General features: G+C 36.8%; 1 protein-coding gene across 1 annotated transcript in view; it reads left to right on the forward strand.

Annotated features, from left to right (window-relative positions):
- Positions 1 to 19,707, forward strand: part of ADGRV1 (adhesion G protein-coupled receptor V1) — a 718,949-nt gene that overhangs the window by 435,300 nt on the left and 263,942 nt on the right. The window lies entirely within an intron of this gene.

Below are 19,707 nucleotides of genomic sequence, written 5' to 3' on the forward strand. Positions count from 1 at the left end.
AACTTTTGTGACTTTAAGGATTCATATGCTTTTAATAGTAACCTCATTTTCATTTTTGTGTTGGTAGCTGCATGTATTTGCAGCTATGGACAGTAGAGAAAATAATGTACACAAGTTTGTGGAATCACTGGTGTCCTAGGCCCTTCACATGTCTTGTTCACCCCACCATTGTACAGAGCTCCCCATACGTTTGTTTTGTATTTTCATTGTTTGCCTTTAAAACTCTGGTTTTGTGTTGTAATTATATCCCCAGGGTGTGTGTAGTGCAAGTCCTTTGGGCCCTTAGCCCAAGGGCACACAGTCAGTGATGTGGCTTAGTGAGAAAATAAAGGTGTGAGATGAACTTTTTACCAGAATGTCTGCAGCCTCTGCTGGCCTGGAGATATGTAAGGATCTCAAATGGAAGGAAGTAGATGTCACTGACAGATTATTTCAAGCTAGTACGTCCTTCATGATCTCTAATACCATCCATCAGCCGTGAGAAACAGAATGTCAGAGGTGAGGTTGACACATTTCCAGTCTTGGCATTTCATGCCAGCAGCTACTAAAATCCAGCAATCTTCTTGGTTTTCAGAGGACAATCAAGGTAGAGAGGTTTATAGCAGTATAGTATACAATGTAACATCCTCACACCACCATCTGATACAGTGGAAAGTAAGATTCAAGTTAATGCTGTACAGTATTTATGGTGTTATAAATTTAATTTATGAAAAGTAAGTGTTGTCTGAAATCAGTGTGTGTGTGTTTTATTGAGTTGTTAGCATTTTAAAGGTCACAGAATTCTAGGGATACTAGAGAGAGAAAAAATGTTTTGTATGTTACAAATTTTATTTTTTGTACTGTATTTTATGAGCTATTTCATGATGACTGTGCATATTAACAGAATTAAATATTTTGTCATAAAGAATTTTATGCAGAAAAGTGTATTTTCAGCAGTCTTTGGTGAAATATAACATTTTTGGTGGTTGTTGGAACCTAATCTCTTATTTCCCCTAAGTTCAATACATCAACATTTGTATTTTTGACTTAATACCATTTTCTTGGAACATTACCTCCATGAAAGTTGAGGACTGACTATAGTACTTACTAATTATATATAGAGATATCAATTCTCTCTCTTTCTCTCTCTCTGTATATACATACATATATGTGTATACACACACATATATGAATGTGTGTGATCTCTAATTGATAGATTATTTCAAAATATGACAGAGACAGAGATTTTACAGATACATACATAGGACCTTATTACTGAATCACAGAATCTCCAAGCTACAAAGAACCTCAAAGGCCATCTAGTTCAAACTATACCAGTCTAAGAATCCTTTCTGTGCATCATTGCTAAGTTTTCATTTGATTTCTACTTGAAAACCTCTAGTGAAAGGAAACACACTACCTCCTGAAACTTCCTGTTCTACATTTGGAAAGCTCTGATGGGAAGTTTTTCCTAACATTAAGGCTAAATCCACTTTTGCAGATTTTCCCCTTTAGGTCTAGGCAGGACAAGTTTAATCCCTTTCCACTGTGGTGGCCCTTCAGAGACTCCAAGGGAGCTATGTCTCTTCAGCCCTAAGACAACAGTTCTCTAGGCCATAATGTCCCCAGTTCCTTTAGCTCTCTTCATGGGGTCTCTCCTGCCTTTTAAACATCCTGGACGCCTTTCTCTGGATACCCAGGACTTTTCAGTGTTTTTTTCCTGTCTGCAGAACTGAACAAAATACTCCAGATGTAACCCAGACTGTAGGAACTTTGAAGCAGCCACTAAGTTAAATATGTCTGAATAGATTATCACACCTATGACTTATCCATGACAGCTCTATTTTCAAGAGTATTTTTTAAGACCCTGGATTTTCTTAATTATAGCTTTGTTAAACTCCACTCACAAAGAATCCCTTCAAAATCAAAACTCTTAACCACTGGGTTATCATGAGAATACTATCAGTTAAAAGATGTGAAAAAACTCAAACTAAAAGCACTGCATAAATTCAAGATATTATTATAAGCTATTTCTAAACTTTATTGCTTAAAACTTCACTAAGACTGTTGGGAACACCCTGTATAAAACATCTAGACCAGCCTCCAGTAAATTGTAGGACCTTGATTGCTATAAGTAAGCACCAGAGCTCATAACTGGGATTGGAACATCAGGACTTTTACCCTTGGCAGAAAATTTAGAAGGTTTTAGTTCTGGTATGCTACAGCTGGCTCAAATCAGCTGATTTTTAAATTTCCAGTGTGGGCATTTACTCCCTTGGATATTGGCAAATGCTACAAATCAGGGCTTGATTTATTATTTCTTGATTGTTTAGACTTAAGAAGGTGTTAATAATGAAGATTAAACTTAAAAGTATATCCTAGATATGTCACCCACTATGGAAAAATCAACTATTAAACATTTATAAGCATACCCCATTCCAAAATTGCCCCAGAATATGTTCCTCTTGCTTCCTTGATTCCAAACATGTGTCCTCCCTCTTCTGTAATCTGTAGATTGATAGGTTTAGATGTTTCTTTTCCTCCATCATGGGCCTCTGTCCCCTGCTATTCAGCCTAGGTACTAAAATAAATGTATATCACCCTGGTAAAAATATACTCATACACATATATGTATGGGATGGTGTAAAGCCAAGCATGAGCAGCTTTCCAGAGGACTGCTGCTGTGAACAGCTTTCAGGGTTCTGATTACACAGTATAGTGAACTCTCTATTCAGTAACAAACTAAAACAAAACATTAGAAGAAAATCAAAGTACAGCATTCACAATGTTATAACTTAACTTATTACTAAAATGGCCACGTAGTTTTCACCAAAGTGGTCACATAGTTTTAAGCAGAAGATAACATTCATTTAGTAACATAATCATTTAGTAAGTCCTTAATTCAATCATCCTTAAGAAGACAAGCCTCCTTAATTGACACAAACTACAAAGGTCAAAGTTCTCCACCCCTAGTTCACATTGTGTTAATCTCTTCAATCAAAAAGTCCTCTTCTTAACTCAATCATCTAAATATAAAGGCCAGAGTTCTCCACCCCAGGCCACAGTAAGTCATTATTTTCTCAGTTTGCATTAAATACCCAAGGAGAGGTATTTTCATCTTGACTTGAGACAGGTTCTCAGTTCTTTGTCTAGTTTCTTGTGCAGTTCCTGTACCATATTGAAGCTCACAGTGTCTGCTCCACCTCAAGTCCTTCACAGTTTCTGTTCCTGGGAAGACAAAGCTTAAGAAAGCCACAATAACATTCATAAACATTGCCAGCATCCTCATCAATTCACTTTCTCACTGAGAAATCAACATAGACCCAACCCACAAGGTCTGATGAATCAACACAAATCATCAGTATAGTCCCTGGACCTCTGAAAATGTCAACAAGACCCTCCTCCAGGATTTCTGTAAACATACAACAAGAAAATCCTCTTTCAGGGCTTCTGAACCATCAGCAAGATCCCAAGTCTTCTGTAACAACAGCACCGTCCTCTATGGGCAGATGAATCCGACAAAGTAACATCAAAACAGACAAAGTACCAGCACCACAGCCATGCCTCCTCTCAGTTCTCCTCTCTTCTCCTTTCTCAGTACTTCTCAACTCTCAATTCAGTCCTCAGTTCTCATTTCTCTTCTCATTTCTTCTCAATTCTCATTTCAGCCCAGCAGTTCTGGCCTCTCTCAGCTTGGGCTTTTCCTTATATGTGGCATTAGCTCCTCCCTGTTCTGCCACTTACTGTTACATCAGCAAGTCCATACCACTGTGGGATTCACACGTTCTGGGTCTTAATACTTGACACAATCATGAACTTGGAACAAGGGGCTAAGTACCTGTTTGATTGCAAATACAAGGGGCAGGGAAGATCTTCAAATTCCATTACTGTTACAGATGGTAGAAATAAAACTGTCTTTTCAAGAATCAGGGAATTCTGCCATTAATGAGCTATGTGACTTTGGATCAGTCATTCAAGCTTTTGGACTCCTAGTTTCCTCATCTGTAAAATTAGGAGTTTGGAAACGATAACCTTTAGGGTCCAGGTCTAAAATTTTCTTCTCTTCTAAATATTGGAGGCTTGCTCTATGTAGCATGGTATATTTAGAATCAGGACTTGAATCCATATCCTGCCTCTGTTACCACAAATTACTTTGGGAAAATCACTGTACCCTTCTAGACCTCAGTTTCCTTATCTATTTAATGAGGGATTTGGACTAGACCAGAGGTGTCAAACTCAAATAGAAACAAGGGGTCATGAAACCATGCACATGATACCTGTCCACATAGTGACTTAGAAAACCACACAATGACTTTATTTTTTCTAGTTCATTTTTATTTACTTTGTTAAATAGTTCCACATTGCATTTTAATCAGGTTTGGGCTTCAGTCAGGGAGTGTTGAACTCCTCAGCGCTTCAATTGGATGATCCCAGCGGTTTCCTCTATCTCTTAATTCTATGATTCAGTTCAACTTAATAAGCACTTATTAATAAACTATTATTTTTAAAGCATTTTGCTAAGACCTTTGTACATAATGAAAAAGAAAGTGGTCTCTGCCCACAAGAAGCTCACATTTTATCACACTGGGCTATAACTTGTAAAAAGATACATATAAATACACTGTAACTGAGGAAAGGAATGAAACTCTAGCAACTAGGAAGATCAACAAAAGCTTCCAGTAAGAGGTGGCACCTGAGCTGAACCATAGAGAAAGCTCAAGTTTGGAAGAAGTAGAGATGAAAAGGGATGGAATTCTAGGCATTGGGTTCAACTCATGCAAAGGTGGCAGGAAGTGAAATGCCAAGTTCTGGGAAGAGCAGGTAGGCCTATTTGTCTTGAAGGGTAGTAATGTGAAATAAATCTGAAAAGGTAGGCTATATTCAGGTTGTAGAAAACTTCCAATGCTGCAAGGAGTGTGTGTGTGTGTGTGTGTGTGTGTGTGTTGCGCATACAATCCTAGAAGCAATAGGGAGCCACTGAATATTCTTGAGCAATAGATTGATTCATTGAGTTCATCCATTCATTTTACAGCTGAGGAAACTTAGTCCCACAAAGGTTAAGTGATTGACCAAAGTTGCACAGGTAGTATGTAATAGAGCCAAAATTATAACACAAGTACTGTATTTCCAAATCCAGTACCTTTCCACTAAAACATATTGCTACCATATGGACAGACTGTGGGGTTAGGGAGATCATTTTGGTATCTAAGTGGAGGATAAAGTGGAGAGGAGAGAGACTGGAAGCAAGGAAACCAATTAGGAAGAAATATACCTCCCAGATGGTGCTTTTGCTACTCTAATAGCTACATTTATTTTGGTGGAGTCCAAGAAATGACATTATACAGAATTCTGCCCTGTTCTGAATACTATTGAAAGAGTGTGTATATTGTGAATAGAGAGCTGGTCTCAGAACCAGGAGAATCTGGGTTCAAGTTCTGCCACAGACACATACTGGCTATGTAACCCTGGGCAAATCACAATTTCTCAATTCTCTAGGCAACTGTTTAGCAACATAAATTATAGGAAAGGTACCAGCCATTATTGGTAGAGTGAGTTCCCTGTTTTGGTACAATAACAGGTACAGTCTCCTATTCTTAATGAATAGTATTTTAAGAAAGTTTTAGTGTATATCTATCATTTGTTTATATGCTAATTTCCTAGAATACAATCATCATATTCTTTTAGCATTGCATTCTAAGTTTCTGGGGTGCCAAATCTTAAAAAGTGCCCTCTTTCATTTTCATACGTACAAAAACAAACAACAGTACCTAAGAGAAAGGGATTTTTCTCCTTTTTTTTAGTATGGGGAGAGTAGAGAAGCAAAAAAGGTAGAGAGGAGAAGGAAGCATTCCCCAAAATTCATAGGCTGCTTGATTGGTATTTGAGCCCAGGAATTTATTCATTGGCCACTGAATAAGTATGAATTAAATCATGTCTCTAGATGATACTAAAAAAGCTTTTTTAAAAAGTGAAGTAATTTATAGTTTGATTCTTCAGAGTATTTAAGTTTCATGTATTAAATAAAGCAAAAAAATGTATTTTAATAACTTACTCTTCAAATACTTATTTTTTTATATTTTTAGCAGGAGAATCTAAGCTTAAGGCAAAATTATAATTGCTAAAGCACCAAATATGTATTTATAATCATCTTTGCAAAATTTTGATGTCACAGAATCAAATCAAAAGAAGCCAAACTCTTTTGGTCAGTTACCTCTTCCCTAGCTTCCAGGGAGGAAACACCTGAGATATTCCCATGAAGCTAAGTCTTGATGATGGATGTGGATTTACTTTATTTCATTCTACTTTGATAAAATTATTAATTGTTTCAGCTAATTTTAGAATTGAGTCTTTGGGATTTTCAAGTATATCATCTGCAAAAAGAGATAGTTTTATTATCTCATTCCTTATTCTGATTCCTTTTATTTCTTTTTCTTCTCTTATAGCTATTGTTAGGATTTCCACTACAATACTGAATAATAATAGTGATAGTCGACATCCTTGTTTTACACCTAATCTTATTGGGAATGCTTTATCCCTATTACAGATAATGCTTGCTGATGGTTTTAGGTAAATGCTTTTTATCAAATTAAGGAAAAATCCATTTATACCTTTATTTTCAATGTTTTTTAATAGAAATGAGTGTTGTACTTTATAAAAAGTTTTTTCTGCATCTATTGACATCATATGATTTTTAAAACTTTTATTATTGATAGAGTCAATTATGTTCATTGGTTTTCTTCACATCAAAACATCCTTGCATTCTGGTATAAATCCTGCTGGGTGTGGTAACAGTAATAATTTTTTTCGAACAACTCTGTGTGACTAAGTCATTTTAGCTATTATAAGTACCCAAATTAACTATAAAAGATCTGTGAAGGAAGGTTCTATCTGCATCCAGAAAAAGAACTGATATATAGAAATATGTATAGAATGACTTTTCATATATATGCATGTTTGTGTATACACACATCTAATGGTTGCCATCTCTATGATGGAAGGGATAAAAAAAGAAAAAAGTTATATGATAAACTTTATTATATATTTTAAAGGAATAGCAAGTCATAATAGATTTGCAGTTGCGTTGCAATCATCTTTTTAAATTCTATGTTATAGAAATGCTTGTTTTATTTCATAAATTAAAAATAAAATAATTAGAATCTAAAAAAAAGAAAATAAGTCTGGCTTGTAAACAGGCTAAGGGAGCAGATTATATCCTTCAGTCAAACCCTAGTTCTAATATTGGTATGTTAATTATCACATTCATGCAGATTTAAATCTAGCATATCTATATGAGGATTACATTTGAAACATCTCCCTAATAGAAATGCAAACACCAGGATTTGAAAAGCTTACCATTTCTACAAGCAGGGTCAATCCAGGACTTGCAGTCATTGTGAAATAATGGCCCACCTGCAGTGGCTACCCAGTGGTAATGATTTCTCTTTTAACAGTTTTGTCATAATTGATTTTAAATGGATAAACATATACTTTGCGGGGCTAGGAGAGGTATTAATAGTCAGCTGTACTTACTGAGTTTATAATATAGCATGTCCTATAAGTACTAGTGATGCCATTTCCTAATTAATGGGTTTTAGGCCTTGTCAAATTATTCAGAGCAACAGAGGTATGATAAAGATAGATATAAGCCAAGATAAAAAAAATTCCATGGTGGTTTTGGAAAAATGTTTATGTTGATTAGCCACTTAATTTCATTTCACCAAGAAAACTATACAAGTTGGAGGGGGGCAGGGCACAGGATTATTGGATGATAGATTCAGAACTAGAAAGGATCTTAGAGGTCATCTTATCCAACCTCTTCATTTTAAATATGTTCATTAAGACTTGATAAAATTAAGTGACTTGCCCAAGATCAACAGGGCTGGAATTTTAACTTGGGTTCTCCAGTTTCCAAACCATGGACTCAGTTGGGTTTTTTTTAATTTTTCCTTTTTTTTTTTTACATATTTACTCATTTATTTTTGCTAATAGATTGCAGAAACTTTTTTTCTTTAAAATAGAAAGTGATAAAGTTTGAATTTACTTCAGCAGTAAAATTCAAACCAGTATTCAGTCTCCTCTCTGTATACCTCTCCCCACCTTTTCATTCTACCTATAGGTCCAGATAATAAAATTATATTTTGTGTATATGTATATGAATATGTATATGTATGGAAGTTACTTAAGAACTATAATAATCATAAACATATATAGGCTAGTCTTCATAGTTGAAGGGGAGAAAATGGAAAATTACCATTGTAATTCAGAAAATGTCCATTCCAACCTGAATTTCTGAGGTTTCTATTTTGACTGCCTGTTTTCATACAAAAATAACTTTCATTGAAAAATAGGTTAAATAACCTTACCAAGATAAGCAACTCTCATCTCCCCTTGTTTCATTTTTAAAACAAGCTCATTAGGGCAAAGAAGGCCTCCCTTTTACTGTCTTCTCTCTCTAGCGAGATTCTTAAATTCCTGCACATATTCTCTGGTAGCAGTGTTTTCATTTTTAACATATTTAGATCATAGAATCATAGCTTTAGATCTGTAAAAGAGGTCATCTATCCATTCCCCTTATTTTGCAGATGAGAAACTAATATACAGAGGTTAAATGAGTCTCTCTAGGTCACAAGGTGATAGAACTGAGTTTTGAGCCCAGGTCCTCTGATTCCAAATCTAGTGTTTTTCCCACTGTACTACATTGACAGGCAATATGGCTTATAATGGAGAGAGAACATGTCTTGGAGCCTGTTTAACAGCTACCTTTGACCTATACTGACTGTATGACCCTAGACAAATCACTTCACATCTCAGTGCTGCAGGCAATCTCTATGACTAAATTATAGAATTGGCATTGCATTGGTAGATGTTTCCTCATTAGGAATTCCTCATATTCATAAAAAGAAACAATAACCCAAACTGTCACTGACCCTTATTTTGATTCTCTGGCAAGCTGAAAGTCAGTTCACTGCTTGCAAAATGACAGATACAATGGCTGCATCAGTGTAAACAGAAAGAATAATACAATGAAACACAGAATTATATAATTTATTGACTAAGTTTGGATCCTGAGAAAAATTGAGAAAAGAACCTTCCTCCCTTCTTTGCAACAGTAGGGAAGTTTTCCATGTACATGGAATATTCTATTGACTTTCAGGCACAGTCATTGAGCCTGACTGGTTTTGATGAGTGGAATTTTTGTTTATTTGTTTGTTTTGTTTTCTTTTATTACAAGAAATGTCTGCTTCCAGGGTAGGAAATGAGAAAGGGATATATTCAGGAATTTTTTGTTACCAAAAAAATAAATATACAGGAAAAAAGGTCAGTTTCCAAATCCTATGGTTGATTTAGGCAAACTTCATCAGCCTCTGGGAAGTTCAAATCCAATAACTAGTAGAGAGGGAGAAGGGTGCACCTGGTGAGTGCTTATATCAATATCGGTGATACCCTAACAAACCAACTGCTACCTTGTTGGTGCAAAATTTCCATATACCTCCCAAATTGCCACAGCATGAGATAAGAATTTAGGCCCTAGGAAATTAGTCATTTGAAATATTTTAAAATAATAAATCAGTGGGTTTTTTAAAACAGGCTCCATGTTTTAGAAATATTTTAAGAACATAGAAAATTCCATCTATATTTTTGTAAGTAGTGTTAAAAAAATCTGTTTTAATCTTCATGCCGCCTGGGATGATTTTTAAAAGATACTATGCTTTACAGGTAAATAATAGTAGTTGTGGGTGAAGAAGCAAAATATATTTTGACCAGATTGGTAGCTTTCTTTGCTAGGAGGCATAAGCTTCTAAGAATTGCCAATAATTATATATTAAGCAACTGCTGAGTAAAAAACATTGCTCCATTTGTTGTGGATAATACACAAAAAGTAGAGACAAGGCTATTACTGTCTAATACAATTGGACAAACATTTATCACCTTCCGTCAGAGTTGTGATTAGGGTGAGGGGGATGGAGACTTGTCTCAGGTAACTGACATCTTAAGGATGTGTTTCCTCCCAGTGGCAGCTCTATTCATTTTTTTCTAAACCAGTTCCCATAGTCTTCTTGTGTCCCCGCAGAAGGCCATCATATTGTTCCTGCTTTATTTGGTCCTGCTTTATGATGGCCAGGGTCCCATTGCTGTTTTTCCTAGTACCTGCATTATCTTATTACTTGTCCCCTGACAGCTTCCTACCTCACTATGCCTCCTCAAAGTGGACTCTGTGGAAAACAGACCTCTCCTTCCAGGGTGACTATACCTGAACGAGGGAGTTTATCCTCTGTTTCTGTCTCACTTTATATTTTGGAGCTTGAGCACTGTCCATTCTTTTCATGGTGATGCCTGAGATTGGCAGTAGTGATATTGGTATACAGTGGCTCAGGTGAGATTCCAAGATCTTCCCTCACCTCAGGTGAACTTCCTTGTTTAGCCCTACCTAATTCTCTTCCAAGCAGCTTCTCTAGCTTCCTACCTAAGAGTTGCCTCCACCCACATTACATCTTGAAATCTTATCTCTTTCTCACTGGGCAGTGTCCAAAAGCCTCTCCCATAACGTGGCTTGTATACCAAGATTCTAAGGTCTTTCCCTAACCCTGCCTGTGCTACCCCCCAACCCCTTGCTTCAAGCAACAACATTTCTGGTAATTGGAATGTTACTGATAATTTATAGGGCACTGTTACTAGGTGCTAGAACATAAAGGAGAAGATCAAGGAGAACAATATGGCTAGAACTTAAAATATATGAGGGGGAGTAACATAAAATCAATCAGACATCAATTATCCATCTGGTCTCAGTTATTTTCACTTTGTCTTTCTCTAGTTAGTCAAGTGACAACTATTTTTTGAGCACCTGTTCTGTGCAAGGAGCATTGTGGTAGGTCCTGTGAAGGTTCATCATATACCTAGTACCTGGACTTTATAAGTAACTTACACTTACCTTTACCACACAGGCTAATTAGTAATTAGGCCAGTCCTTTCAAAATGCTAAGATACCTCATTCAAATGTCATTTTGAATTGTTTTTCATAGATAAGATTCTGTTATAGTAAACTTTCCAGTCATATTCTTGAGTTGACATTTGGTTCTAATGAATACATTGCTCGATAAATTCAAGATATGGTGCTGACTCTGTAGTTAATCAGAAAATGAAAAGTGCTCTAAACCCAGGGGGAGAGCCAAAAAAGCGTACCTTACACCATACTTCCTTGGAGATCTTGGGTATTCTGTGCCTTATGTTCAGGTGGTCCGGTGGATTAAGTAGGTTTATGTAGTGGGAGAGGGATGCTTGAAGGGTTTGATATGGGTATAAATAAAAGATAAAGTTATAGATAAAGTAAAGATTAATAAAAGTATGGTGAAGATCTCTCTCTAAAGTGTAGCTCGGATGACAGGAAAGATCATAAGAATGAATATATAATTAAGTACAAGGTTGTGTGGTATAGCTCATGCATGCTGTCATAACTGGGAGAAAGGAAAGATTACTTTGGATTATAAGCAAGTTTTCATAGAATAGCCTAGCCCAGTGTCTTACACATAGTAAATACCTAGTAAATGCTCCTTGATTTACTTGCTAATTGGTAAGAGAGACAGTACTTATTTGAGCTTGACTTTAATGGAATGTCAAATTCTAATTGGGAAGGTAGAACAAAACATTGGCTAACAGCAGCAGACTTCAGTATATCCACAGTTCTATTTTCGTCCATGCCGGTGCTCCCTCCAGTGGTATAAATCTCTATGGATCCTACCTTGAGGAAGGATTGAGTAGTGGATGGGGCTCTGGATTTGGGGTCAGAAAGGCCTGGGTATTATCTTTTGATGAGTTAAAACCCTTTCCATACTAACTTAAGGTATAATGTTCTAGCACAGAGATCCTTTGAGTCTATTTGGCTGAGTATCACACAGATACTTTCTAGCTGTGTGAACCTGGACAAGTCTCTCAGTCTCCTTGGGCCTCAGTTTCCTCATCTGTAAAGTAGTAACAGCTCTGCATCTGACATCCTTTTCTTATCCTGAGAAATTCTTGTCCATGGATTTCTATGTCTTCTCCATAGAGGATCTGCTCAGCATTCTGAAGGCCTTTCACTATAGCTCTTCTCACTTTGACCTGTGATAGAAAATTCTAATCACATCCAGAGAAAGAATTATGAAGTCTGATCAAAGCATACTATTCTCACTTTTTTGTTGTTCACCTTAAACCCAAATCACTCTGGCTCTCATTGATTGTCCAACAGTAGGTTCCAGGCCAAGCCGCGCTTGATCTTGGTTTGATCCCTGACTGCCTCAGAGTGAAAGTAAATAGCAATTGTATGGGTTTTGATCAGAAACCCTGAGGGTCTTCCTCTCCCAGATTGATTTTTTTTGTTTGAGTAGAGAAAGAGGCCATTCTCCTCATTCTTACCTAACTTTAATTACTAAATGGGCATTGCCTCAGTCAAACTGAGACCTTTTAAAGATCTTAGTTTAAAAAGGCCAAGGTCTCCCACTGTGTCCAGGGCCATCTCCAGTTGTCCTGATCTATATCTTGCCACTGAACCCAAATGATGCCAGAGGAAAAAAATGAGACTGCTGACTTTGCACAACCCTTTCTCACTTATAAATGCAAGTCACTTACATGCATGTGGCATCACCTCCCCATGTCATGGTCCTCTTCTAGAACAAAGGACGAACAGCAACAACCACAATTTCGTGCTCACCAGCAAAACTTTGCTGTATTTATTAAATACTTAAGTACCTGGAAAGAAGGAAACTTCACCTCCCTTCTAATTGGAGTTTTTTGAAGGAGAAGCGGGACCTGTGATTTTATTGGTATAGAGTGTGGTCTTGTGTACAAAGTTGTTTATTAATGCATATCGACAAAACTTTCATATATAGTCTCAGAGAGTTGCCTGAGGTATTGAGAGGTTACACAGCCATTATGTGTCCAGGGCAGGATTTGAACCCATTTCTTCCTGACACCAAAACCAGTTCTGTACTATACAGTGGCAGCCTTTTAAGTGACTATATGATCCAAATCAAAATTGACACTACCCTAGTGGATTTTAAAATTGAGATTGAAGCTTTATACCATGATAAGGAAAGAGAATGGCCCCAAGAGAACCTAAAATTGAATCCATTTTTCTTTTTTCCCCTTTGAAAAGGAAAAAAAAAGCATGATATAGATTTATTATTGCTTTATTGTCACTCAGCCAAATGGACTCAAAGGATCTCTGTGCTAGAACATTATACCTTAAGTTAGTATGGAAAGGGTTTTAATTCATCAAAAGATAAGAAAAGTGTGGTTCTCATGGGCATTTCATGCTAACATTAGACAGTCTTTCAAAGATTATGCCTTTTATCTTGTAAATGGATACCACTCCGCTTAAAGAAAGACCAGAGCCTTGATAAAGTAAATGGTTTAATTTATTGGCTATGCTATAAAGTCAAACTTCAAAGTATCTAAATCTGAAACCTATCACTGTGAATGCCTCCAATGAGCTGCTAGATACCAAAACTCAGCTATGAAAGTGGAGGAGTCCCACAACCTACTGAATTGCTTTCTGAGGAGTGAGACAGGGTTAGTTTTCCAAGCTGGCTTCTCTATCCTTCCCTGGCTCTCTTTGGGCAAAAGTCAGCATCATCTGATTAGGTTGGAGAAAAAATATACAAAAAGGGGAGCCTAATGCCTTTCTCTCATGTTTGTGCCCCATTGTGACTAAATTGAATGGATGAGTAAAAGAGTAAGAGCCTCTGAGATTTACTCAGAAATAGCCATCCCTCATGGGGAAGGTAACAATGTGAGAATAGCAGCAGTAGGTGGCACTGGAAGAAGAGGCCTTGGAAGAAGGTGGCATCGTAAGAACTATTCCATAATCTGATACCCTGGTATCTTCTGACTTCAGGGGATGGGATTTATGTAATGGGTTAGAAGGGGTTAAATATTAACCATGTGGATAACTGAAACTATAGTCTATAGTTGCTCTCACATCAGCCCTATTAGCAGAGATTGATTCTGGGTAAAGGCTGAGAAAGCTTTTCCACTGATACCAGATGCACTCCCATGACCCTTCCTGGACTACCCATTGCTAAAGTCAATATGAGAGAGATGGATTTTGAATCAAAGGATCTGGTTAAATCCTGGCTCTATTACTTACTATCTAGGTGACCTGAGATGTCACTTCATCTCTCTGGATCTCCATTTCTTCTTCTGTACAAATAAAAGGCTGGACTGCATGGTCTCTGATTTATGTATGAACACTTTGGTATCTCAGCAAGTGGCCAACACCATGTAATAGTTGATTTGTGCTCAAAGGGTTGGTCAGGAAGGTTCACCATTCTTCTCTCCTGTCTTGATTCACTGATGAGGAATAAAGAGGTACCAGAGGATATTCAAGAACCATCTGTCTTGGAATAAATGAAGGATGATTTGGGGCGGTAGCCCTGAATGTACTTAGGCAGGGAGAAGTATCCCAGAGCAGGATGCAGGTAGAGCGAATCTCTAGGATAAGACCACATCCAGACTGAGGCATGAACTTTGGTGAGATTGTTTCAGGCATAGAGGGTAACCACCATCATCTCTGTCACCCAGGTGCATCGCCTCAGAATTACGCTAGACCCTTCCTCTACCATTCCACCACCCCTATATCCAGCAGACTGTCCAATCCTGTTGATTCTACCTCTACAACATCTCTCATACTAGTCTTTTTTTTGGCACTCTGCAATCTGGCTTCGTTATTATCTTTCCAACCTTATTTTGTACTTACCTTTTCCCATACTCCACATTCCAGACCAACTGGACCATAAGCTAATTCCCAAACTTAGAATCCCACCCCCTTTTCCCATCTTTTTGCATAAGCTGTCTTCCTGAGATGAGCTTTCTTTGCAATTCCAGCTCTTGGAATCCTTAGCTTCCTTTAAGCCTCAGGTCTGATCAAACTCCTGATGATTCCCCCTGAACTCAATCAGTTTTTCAGGCTTATTTTCCTCTATCTCTTATTTAGCAATCTATTTACATATTGTATTTTCCTCTCAGTAGAATGTAAGCTTCTAGAAGGCAGACATTATGTTAATTTTGTCTATCTTGTCTCAGTGCTTAGCAAAATTCTTTGCACGTGCAAAAAATTTTTTTGGATGGAGTTAGTGGATTGAATTAGTTGGTGATGGCTTCTCCCTATCCTACTGTCAGTACTTCTCTCTCTGTCACAAAACAATAAGACCCTCCATTCTGTTCATATGATGGCATATGCCCAAACATTTTTTGCCTCCTTCTGCTAAATTCACTCACAGATCAAATAAACAAGCATTTATTGAACACGTGCTAGGTGCACTAATAGATACAAAGCAGTAAACCATGGCTCTTATTCCTGTGGTGAAGCAGTTTACAGTTTCTTTGGAGATATTATAATAACCTTGGGAGAAATTAACCATATGGATATTTAAAAAAACAGTCCTAGGCAGAGACAGTAGAGAATTTACAAGGCAGCACATGCTTAATTGCCAAGTGAATTATACAGGAGTTTAGATGAGGGAAAGAATGTTTTAGACTGGGGGTGGTCCAAGAAGTCATAGCTATAGGAGCTGGCCTTTGAATCTTGAAGGAATGATGTGATTTGGACAGTCAGAGAAAAATGTATAGGCTATTCCAGGTTGATGAACCAATATAAATAAAAGTGTGAAGTCAGGTAAATACAAACAATATTTTAGGGATGATGAGAAAACAATTTTCCTAGACCAGGTAGTTTTTGTGAAAAGGGGTAGATTAAATTTAAAAGGTAGGATAGGTCCTTGAATACCAGGTAAATAAGTTAGATGTGGATGCCACATTTGGCAGAAAAGAATGTTTAATATCTAATTCAAATCAGATAAAATATTTTCTAAAATATTTAAAGCATCTATATTCTGAGATATTTTAAGAGAAAATTTACTTATCAGTTAAAAGCCAGTTTATTTTTTGTTTATTTAGTATTTTATTTTCCCCATTTACATGTAATGATCATTTTTAACATTCCTTTTTAAAACTTTGAGTTCCAAATTCTCTCTCTTCCTCCCTTCCACCCCACTGAGAAGGCAAGCAATTCAACATAGGCTATACAAGTGTAGACATGCAAAATATTTCCTTAATCATATAATGAAAGAAAACAGGCAAAAACTTCAAGAAAAATAAAGTTTAAAAAAACATACTCTAGTCTGTTTTCAGACACCATCACTTCTTTCTCAGGGGATGGATAGCATTAAAAAAAATTGTGAACATTATTTTGAACTCTTTATGTGTAGATGTTTGATAATGCGTAATTGATTATACTATCCTCAAATTATTGAAGGTAAGAATTAGTGTGTTTGTGATTAAATATTTAGATGATTGATGAAAAAATTGGTCATCATTCTATTTCTAATTGTTTTGTACTTCAGTATCATGTTTCACTTTGAACACCTTTGGCAGATGTTAAGTATAACCTATTCACAAACTCTGATCCTGGACTAAATTAATCACTATAGAAATTGCTCAGTCATCTGAAAATAACCTAATTTTGCTAACAGTATTAGGAAAACTGTTATTGATGTAGAGGACAAATCAGTAGGATGTGTGGGGGGAAAGTTAACCCTGTGAAGCTCATGAATTAATCTTGCAGATGATTTGATTTTTTTCAAATCTAGAACCAAAAATAAAGAAGATTTTTTTAATAAAAAGAAGTAGGGAAAGAATAGAGGTTATTCTCCCTATTGGAAATGAGTGCAATAATATATTCCCTGAACCAATGAGAAGATGATATTTTCAGTATCTTTCATGTGTTTACACAGTGAAAAATCCTTGTCATCACCATAGTTAGCATTGTATAAAACTTTGTAGTTTGCAAAGCATTTTGCATACTTTTTCCTCACTTGGTCCTCAGAACAATGCTATGACTTGGTGCTATTATCATCTCCTTTTCATAGATGAGGAAACTGAGGCTGAGAGAATGTGACTTGCCCAGGATCACACAGATAATACAACTGAGGCAGATTAGAATTAAAAACCTTCTGACTCATATGTTCAACATTTTACTTACTCTTCTAGCATTAATGCAAAAGAAGCATCCATCTATAAACATGGTTGATGGAATTCCCTAGCCCTCAAACAGAAGATTGCAATGGATGACCAACAATACTGAAACTTTAGATACATTTCCTAAATGAATTTTGATTGTGCTGGTGTTAAAAATAACAAATCTGGCAAAGCTTCCTTTCCTGCTCTTTTAAAAAGCTGCTGGCAATGGAGGAAAGTCTCTTGAAAGTCTATATAAGAAGAACCCCTTGACTGCTCTGAAGTAAGTCAACAAGTATTTATTAGTCACCTATTGTGTGTCAGATGCTATGCTAAGTGCTAAGAATAAATTGAACAGCAAAAACAGTCCCAGCTCACAAGGAGCTCACATCATGCAAACAACTATGTACAAAAAAGTTGTATAGAGGATAAATTGGCAGTAATCTCAGAGGGAAGCACTAGCATTGAACTCATATTCATGACTCCAGCTTCAGCATTTTATCCACTGAGTCATCTAGCTGCCCCCAGTTGAGGAAGTGGACTTGCCATTTCATTGATAGAAGAAATGCACAGATGAAGAGACCGTTTCTATCAATGCACTTTCTTTGCATCTCATCATCTTAGACAGTTGCTTGGGGCATCAAGAGGTTCAGTGGCTTGCCCCTGGTTATGCAGCTGATGTCAGATGACTGAGGCCAGCTCTCTATCTATCCACTGTACTATGCTGCCCTCTTGCTCAGTCCAGGGAGCTATAGTCCGAAATTCATACAGAAAATTATATATTGCAGTCATGAACTTATATTACTGCCATGTGTGGGGTTTGCTGAGATCAATCACATAGCCTTTTCTCATCTCCCTACTACTATTTTATATTTATTGCTCTTTATTCTGTATGTACTTGGCTCTTCTCTGACAGTAAGCTCTTACAAATGAGGATTCTTCCACCGTATCTGCATCCTTGCTGTTTAGCCCAGTAATTGCCAAATGGTAGAACCATTATTGCTTGATTGGTGTATGTATCTAATCCCCTCTTCCCTCACTCCTTTTATTGATGAAAAAACAAATAATAATTAGTGGCAGAGCAAGAATTAAAACTCAGGTTTCCTATCTCCTAGATTTATTTGTTTCCATATTTCAGCATTACTGCTTATAAACATCCAGTCAACAACATTTATTTAGTGCCTATTAAACTAATCTCTGTGTGGAGCTAAAAAAGAAAAAGAAAACAAATCCTTGCCACTACAGCATATATGAAGTAAGAATGACAACTGACATGGACAACCTGCCACAAAGTCTTTCTGGGACTCAGAAAGACCTAAGGGGTGCTATGTTTCCTGTTTGATGAACTGTTTATATTTATGGGCATGTCCCTTTTCATTAGAAATTCCTTCAACAGAACTTCCTCTATAAATAACTGATTTCTTTCCTGTCCTAATCTATTTGTCAGTTTGTGGCTTTATAACCTGTCATGGCTTTCAGAATGAGAGGAGCTGTCAGATTACAAAATACCCTGTAATAGAAAACCTCTAAAAATAAATGTTGAGCAAGCATGTACCACTTTTCTTTTGAAAGAGACTAATGAGATGAGCAAGATGAAATGGGGTGCAAGAAGCATCTTTACCACTCAGACCCTATTTCCTATTGCTTCCCACTTATTTCTTTATGCTTTATGTGCCTCTATTTCCAGTGCTTACCTAGTTATCTATTAAAATTAGGAGAAAATTACTCACTCCCCTGATTCTACCCTTGGTAACTTTATTATTGAGGAGAAAGACTGTTTTAGGGGACTGTAGTATAAAATATTAATGGGATCAGAGATTTGGGGATCTTAGAGGCCACTGAGTCTAAACCTTTCACTTTACAGATGAGAAACCTACCTTAAGAGAGGCAAGGTGATTTTGCCAGGGCAACACAACTAATACGTACCTGAGGAGGGATTAAAATAAAAGTTTTCCTGACCCCAAGGAGGGTCACTCTCTATTTGGCTAATCAAAGTGGTCCATTCCCTACCCATGGCAGAGTCACTTGGGTGTGACTCTGATATTTGGAAAACAGCATAAATCAATTATAACTGTATTTCATTGTATTTATTAATAGAGGCTAACTTTAGTGTTCTATAGTTTACAAAGTACTTTCCTTATGATTACTCTCTGAAAGAGATAGGACATGGTACTTGAGGTCAAGGAAGAGCAGTAGTCCCATGAGGCAGAAATGAGGCAAGAGTTCATTGCAGGCATGAGCAATGGACAGTACAAAGGTGAGACAGTTGGGAAATTGAAGTATGGTATGTGAGATTGGGTGTCCACTGAGACAGGAAAGATAGTTTGGAGCCAGATTGTAAAGGGTTTTAAAAGTTAAACGTAGGGACTTTTATGTTATCTTAGAGGCAAAAGAGTTTTTCAAGTCACTAGAGATTTTGGGGCAGATTATTGACCAGATTGATATTAGTTAGATCTGTGCTTAAGTAAAAAAAAAACACTTTGGTGGCATTAGGATAGATTAGAGTAAGGATCGGAGAACTGGGCCAAGGAGATCAATGAGGATTCCAGGTGAAAGATGATGATAGCCTGGTGTCAGACTGAAATAGAAGAGGAGCCCTGTTAGCTGCATATTGGATTAGAAAACTACAAATTAACATTATCTGTGTTAATTAACTATAGCTTATTATGTTATATTATATCACATCATATATCATATCATATCATATCATATCATATCATATCATATCATATCATATCA

The sequence above is a fragment of the Petaurus breviceps genome, unplaced genomic scaffold (assembly GCF_028583685.1).
Source record: "Petaurus breviceps papuanus isolate PSGF00001 unplaced genomic scaffold, PetGlider_PUasm1.0 175, whole genome shotgun sequence".
Lineage (NCBI taxonomy): Eukaryota > Metazoa > Chordata > Mammalia > Diprotodontia > Petauridae > Petaurus > Petaurus breviceps.